This window comes from Solanum tuberosum, unplaced genomic scaffold (genome assembly GCF_000226075.1).
Source record: "Solanum tuberosum cultivar DM 1-3 516 R44 unplaced genomic scaffold, SolTub_3.0 scf00227, whole genome shotgun sequence".
Lineage (NCBI taxonomy): Eukaryota > Viridiplantae > Streptophyta > Magnoliopsida > Solanales > Solanaceae > Solanum > Solanum tuberosum.
The window spans coordinates 647,146-654,404 of NW_006239150.1; the positions used below are offsets into that span (position 1 = coordinate 647,146).

Here is a 7,259-nt window from a genome sequence, read left to right on the forward strand (position 1 = left end):
ATAAATGTTGTTCTTCTTAAGAATTGAATCTATTTTTGGTTCAAATATAATTCCTTTGTCGCATTAGATGTTTTTCGTACATTTTATTAAAATTAGAAAGCTTAGTTAATTGGTGATTTACTAATTTATATTAATTTGAGAGTGACTAATTTTATCAAATAAGTTAATCTTGCAAAATAATTATCACTTATGGCTATTTAATAAAGAAAGTAGTTATAATTTAAATGAATTCAATTTGAGAAAATTTGGCAATCCAAGTCTCATTAAACCGGCCAATCCGTGTATGCCATGTAGGCGAGCACATGGATTGTGCTTCTTTAGCTAAAATCTTGACCCTACGATCTAATCTAACGGCCTTAATTAATCTACCTTCTTACTAATATATATATATATATATATATGTATATATATAGAATTATTTTTTAAAACTTTCTTTTTCTCGACCGTTCGATCAAATGATCCGACGGCCCAAATTAAAACCCAAATTATTATTATTATTATTATTTGTCATCTTTCCCAACTAGTACAATCCATCAGCCACACTTTTCTTTTTCCCCAGAACTTTCTCCTTCTCCATACGTTTTCTCTTCCCAAAAATCGCCCCTTTCCCATCAAACTCTTTTCCTCTCCTCTCCCATCGATCTCTCTCTCCTCTGCCAGTAGTTTCGCCTACAGACCATCGGAAAATGGCAATTTCCGGTTGTCTCCAACGTATCTCCCTATCCTCTATCAATCACAGCCCCCTTTCCATCAACTTTACATCTTTTCCGATTTATTTTTGACCCAAAGCAGGCCTAGAAGTCTCGACCATCATCATTGCTCCGCCTGAAAAGTGGGGGGATGCGAAGAACCATCGGATTTTGGTTCATCTCACCCTTAATCTTATGGGTATGAGAGTGGAAGCCTCTCCAAAATTACCTATAAAAAGACCCCTTGGGTTCTCAATCAAAAGAGGGGGGAGATCCGGAAAAATCAAGAAAAGAATCCATCAACGTCCTAAAACAATCCAGGAACGAGCAAGAAAATCCAATAATCAATTGAGAATCACAAAATAGCTCGGCTTAGTTTCTTTTACTTCTTTGCTTTTTTCGTTTGGCTTCGAGTTTGAGTTGAGGTTGGAATCTTGACGAAACGTTCCTAGTTTGCTGCTCAACATAAGGTAAAATTTCTTCTTCTCATTTATTTTATCATCTTGTTGTCATCTGGTTCGGTCCTTTGAAGAAACGATTGGATGTCCTCTGTTTTCTGATATTCATCTCTTTTCTCCGAGAGTTTGGGATAACGAATGATATGTTTCCCTCTTGATCCCAGTTGTTTTAGCATTTGGTCATTTTTTTTATAACCTAGGATAATGGTCAGTGCGAATTTATTTTTTTTAGCACACAATCTGATTTGCTTCATGTCATTCATACTGGTATGTGCTACATTCAACTAATAAAAATTGTAATTGACTTTCATGAGGCAAAAATTCCCAATTCGACATAATCAAGTGCCAAGAAGATTAAAGTTCATATTGGAGTTTATACTTACCTTGTCTAAACCATGTAAAAGTTTTTCTTTACATTTTTGTTGTTCTTGCACATTCTTATTAAGTTGTTGTACTATTGTGTAGTGATCCTAAATCAAGGTGTTTGTTTTCTTTCTTTTTTTTCTCTAAGTAAGAAAACAAATGCATTCGCTGGCAGTTTCTCGTCTCTCGTATTAATTTCGCTTTTGTAGGTTCCAGCTTCCTACTCCATGTTGTAATCAATGTGTCCCGCCTATTGATTCTTGGTTGTTCATGTATTCTTGGTCTTAATTTGTTGAAGTAGTTTAAAAAGGTTTAGAAGTACATCTACCATATCGAGTGTTCAGTTCATGATTTGTTTTTCTTCCCTTGAATATTTTTAGCAAAAGAAGTAAAGTTTTCGAGCAAATTTGGTTTACTATCAACATATAACTTCTCTGTTGCAATCTTTTTATTGTGTTAATATTGTTATGCCTCAAACTTTCCATCTTATTGTGAGTTAATGTGCTGATTTGGTTGTTAAAAACAACAGTAGACTACCTTTACTTGCATTCTTAAACTAGCAAAAAATGACTTCCTAGTGTAATGGATTGTTATGGTTTGATGCTAGTTAATTTAAGTTAAATAATGTTACTTCCATGTCTCTTCAATTCCAAAGGTAGAGTTTCTCTAACTGAATTTCAAAGGTTTTTGCTTCTAGGGATTCATGTGCTCACTAAATAATATTTTTTTTTGTTTCTTAAATGAAGTGTCTCTATTTCTCTAAGTGATATAGTGCTTACTGGCGCCAGAATGCTTTCAAGTTTCAACCATGCGTTCAAAATTAGAATAGAACCATATAGGTTGGAACTTTGAAGTGTGATTAATTGTCTTGTTCATAGATCAATAAAATTCTATTCCAATAATATATCATGTTTTGGAAGGTCCATGAGATGCCCCACTTGATTAATTGTGCACTTTGGCCGAAGAATGAACGTCCTTTTTGTTTACTTTAAACTCATACTTCTACTAATATGTATATATATTTTATATATTTAGTTTTGGCATGCTTGATCATTAGATTAAGTTACTAATCTTTATCTCTTTATTTTTTTTATGTTTCATGTACAATCGGAGAGCTGGAGTTTCTACTTTGGAACTCGTTATTGGCCTAAGATATTAGGCCAACAGCAAATTAGGATCATCGCAATGCTTGGAGTATCGCAAATTAGGAATCCAATATTTCTTAGCCTTCCTCTTTTCGAGTCTTAATTATATTGTTTGGATATATTGGCTAACCTTTACTTACAAGTTTTGATATATTGTTTGTCTTTTATTTTGAAGGTTATTTTATATGAACTGATATTATTTGTCTGTGAATTTAGTTGAGACACATTTAGAACAAATGTTACAAAAGATATTTTCTTAAAAATGGGTTAGCATTTTTACTTATAACGTTCTTTTAGGCTTCTTAAGTTGAAAAGAAGGGCTTATAGTTTTAAAAGATGTCCAAATAAAGTTCAAAAGGGTGAAGTAATATTCATTTAGGTGTTTAAGTAGGAAAAAATAAAACTCATAAATTGGGATTTCTAACTAAATTTGAGATTAGTTATAAAAGCTAAAATAATTAACTTTAGAAATACATGAGGCTAAAATTATCACCCTCTCAGAATATATTTTTTTTTTTGAAAAAATAGGCTTATATATTTGTCAAAATAATAAATATAATTGTAGAATAAGTCTCAATAGTTAGGCCTATTTTTATATTCTTTACATCACCCCTTATAAAATATATTCACTAGTCTTATTTTTTTTGAACCAAGCATTGCTAAAATATTTTAATCTTGTAACACGCTACTTCAAATTCCACATTTTTATACTCTTTACATCACCTCTTTATAAAGTATATTGACTATTCTTTATTTTTTATTTTTATTTTTGAATCAAAACATTGCTAAAAAACATTTTAATCTTTTTAACATGCCATTTCAAAATTTTAGATATGTCCAACAGGTTTCAAAATACAAGGTACATACATATATGTGTCATACATATAAAAGGTATATTCTATATTTTCTCCCCATAACCTAGTCTTATCTACTATCTATTTTACTAATGTTATTTATTTATTTTATAATTTATAAATGCCTACACTTAAATATACATATTACTTTACTACATATAATCTATTGTCAATTTGTCTATACATGTAAACAAATAATAAGTCTTCATATGTTCTAAACAACTTACATGTATATACTATACTTTATAATAAACATAATTTTTTATTCTATCTAATATTTTAACATTTAGTATCATTATTATTTATTTATTTTAATTTTTTAGGAAAATCCTATTTTTATCCAAATTACATATTACATATTACTACATATTTACACTTCACTACTATCTTATTTTATTTTTTCACGTCTTAATGAAACGACATATTTTCATAAAATTCAACATCTATATATTTCTTAGGTATAACTTACTATGATACATCTATATTTTCACATATAAAAATTAACATACTTTTAAGTACATCTATTTATTTATTTATTTTACATGATAAAAAACTACTATCAAATCTATTTTATAAGACATGTATATGTCGTACCTTGTATTGTACCCTTTTCTTAAACTAACTAATAACTTATCGTTTAATCATTAAAAAACAAATAAATAAATAAGTTTTCCTAATCATATTTTCCTAAATTGAGTTTAAGGACTATTTTCGGATAGGCTCTAAGGGGTGCTTAACACCTTCCCCTCGAGTAACCAAAACCCTTATTCAGAATCTCACTGGTTTCGCAAATCAAAACAGAGTTTACATTTACATATTTAAAAAATGGTTTTCCTAATATTTTCCTTAAAATTTAGGTGGCGACTTTAAAACAAAACAAAACAAAACAATTTTTTCAAAATCAGAGTGTCAACCACATTATGTTGTGAACTGTTTCGGCCGGTTCGAAATGGGGTGCGACAAATATAAGTTGCTCATCATTGTTTGAATTTTAGGACATCGGAGCAGAGAACAATCCATATATGGGCTATGTGTACACATCATTTCAAGAGTGAGCCACATTTCTAACGCATGGTAATATGGCTAGGTTAGCTATCGAAGGCGGAGACCCCGTGCTAGCGCGTATGTGTGGAACCATTGTAGCGGATGAAAAGCGTCATGAGAATGTCTACACAAGAATTATTGAGAAGTTGCTAGAAGTGGACCCAAACACGACTATGATAGCCATTGCGAATATGATGAAGAAGAGAATTACTATGCCATTGCACCTCATGTATGATGGGCAAGATCCGAATATATTTGAGCACTTTTCTGCCATTTCCCAAAAGCAAGGCGTCTACACATCTCGTGATTATGGTGAAATATTAGAATTTTTCATAACAAGATGGGAATTGGAAAAGCTTGAAGGCTTCACAGGGGAGACGAGACGTGCACAAGATTTTGTGTGCGGACTTCCACAAGATTAGGAAGTTGAAAAATCGAGCCAAGAAATTAGAGTCACGTTCGACGAAATTTAGTTGGATTTTTAACAAGCAAGTGAATGTTTAGATGTATTGATTTGTAATGAAGATGTAAAACTAAAATGTATCCTTTTACTTTTTACTAATAATAATAGTCTTTTTGGCTAATCTACTAAAATGAACTTGTCTTTAGTGAATAGCGGTTTGTATTTAGCTAAATTATTTTGAGAAGTACTTTTATTATTAGTTTGTGTTTGGTCAATATTTTAAGTGTTTTTAAATTTCAAATTACGAAAAATATAGATACTACTAATTAATTCGATAAATATAAAATTTTGATATGAGTAATCTTGTTCTAAAAGAATTACATAAGTATTTATATTTGGAAGAACTTGTATGTTTGTTGGACTTCAATAAGCTATATAGCAATGTATTTTATTTTTTTCGTGAGGTGTTCCAGACTTTTTGTTTGAAAAGAGATGATACTATCACATTACTTTCACTTAATGCTTCATACCATATGAAAAAGATAGAATATATGAGGATCTCATCCCTTATCTTATAAAATAAATAATTTATTTAAATCAACTAACATTTGACTCTAAATATTTTGTCACTACATTTCATATTTTTTAATTAGACGAGAAGCCAATAAAATGTTGCTTCTTTTTTAACAAGTCACGATATTCTTGGGCAAGCCAACAAATAACACTACCTGTTGTTGTTGTCGTCTTTGTGGTCGTTGTTGTCGTCGTCACCATATTTTAATTAGAAGCCCAAAATTCTCAACTTTCCTTATTCTTTTGTAATTTTTTTATTTATTACTAGCTCAATTGGACATTCATTTGTTCCTATAATTATTTATTTTAAATAATTTGATATTTATTTTATATGTTTTAAAATTATGGTCTTAAAGAGGTGATAGACAATACTTCTTTAAACTGGAAATTATATTTATTACTCCCTCCGTTCCATTTTATGTGAGGTAGTTTGACTCGGCACGGAGTTTAAGAAAGAAAGGAAGACTTTTAAAACTTATGATCCAAAATGAATGATAGAAATTTGTGTGGCTGTAAATCATTTCATTAAGTGTAAAATAGTCATTTTATTGTTAAATTGTTACTTAATATAGAAATGTATCATTCTTTTTTGGACCGACTAAAAAGGAAAATAAATCACATAAATTGAGACAAAGGGGGTATTTCTTTTAAATCTACCTACTAATAAAATATTTTAAAAATACAATTGATACTAATTAAAGTAAATTTCAGTGAAATTATTTATAATCATGCCAAGCGCGATTTAGTTTACTAGCTAATAATAAATAACAACAGGAAGCAACTATGTCAACTATTGAGCTACTTGTTCAGTCTTTTAATATGAGAGAGAAATAATTATGGTTACAAATTACACTAACATAATAACAATTTATTCCCTTTCGGTTACCACTAAACTATATTATATTGTACTAAAGAAAGTAAAGAAAACAGTAAATTTCTTGGCACAAAAGATCTTTTACATAATTTTTCTATCACTATCTAAGTGGACACTAATAATAGTGATGATTTAACTTTCATAAGTCAATAATCTTCATAACTTTTACAAAATTGGAACCCAAGAAAAGAAACTTGATCCATGTATGAGAACTCTAAATATATAATTACTTGTCAAAGTGCTGGTTATATCAAAGTAAATACACCATAATTATCCGCATGGGGGGCCAAAGATTTTCTTAATATTTTTTCTTTTATAACCCCAATATATAGGCCATAATAAAGAAGGGAATATAACCCTGCAAAACAAGAGAATAAAGTCATTTCAAAATTATATCTTTTACTAAAAATATTGATAATGCAAGGGCAAAATAGGTATTTAAAAATTGATTTTATAAAGAGAAGTTTGACGATGTCAATGATTTTCATCCATTAATTATATACTCTATTAACTAAACTTTGACTAAGACTTTTCTTTCTTGAATCTTAGATGCAAAAAATGTCAAACTTAGTAATTTTCATAAATCTCAAACCCACCAAATTTTATTTCAAATGATAAAGGTAAACTTCACACATGGAGTAGCATTTATTTATCTATGTAATTATTATTATTATGGATAATATGTTTCTAGGAGTTGGGTTCATCAGATAAAGAGAAGAGGGTAGACAAATAAAGACTAATTAAATTGTTTAAGTATTTTACGTTACCTCCGTTATACTTGAGGGCACCCATTTTACTAATAGTAAGGGCATAAATGGACCTAAGTATAATGAAAGGACATTTTTATATTTTCATA

The 7,259-nt window shown here is 29.7% G+C and overlaps 1 pseudogene; it reads left to right on the forward strand.

Annotated features, from left to right (window-relative positions):
- LOC102593829 (stearoyl-[acyl-carrier-protein] 9-desaturase 6, chloroplastic-like) overlaps window positions 1–5,107 on the forward strand; it is a 6,537-nt pseudogene extending 1,430 nt beyond the window's left edge.
- Window positions 5,108–7,259: the final 2,152 nt, after the last annotated feature.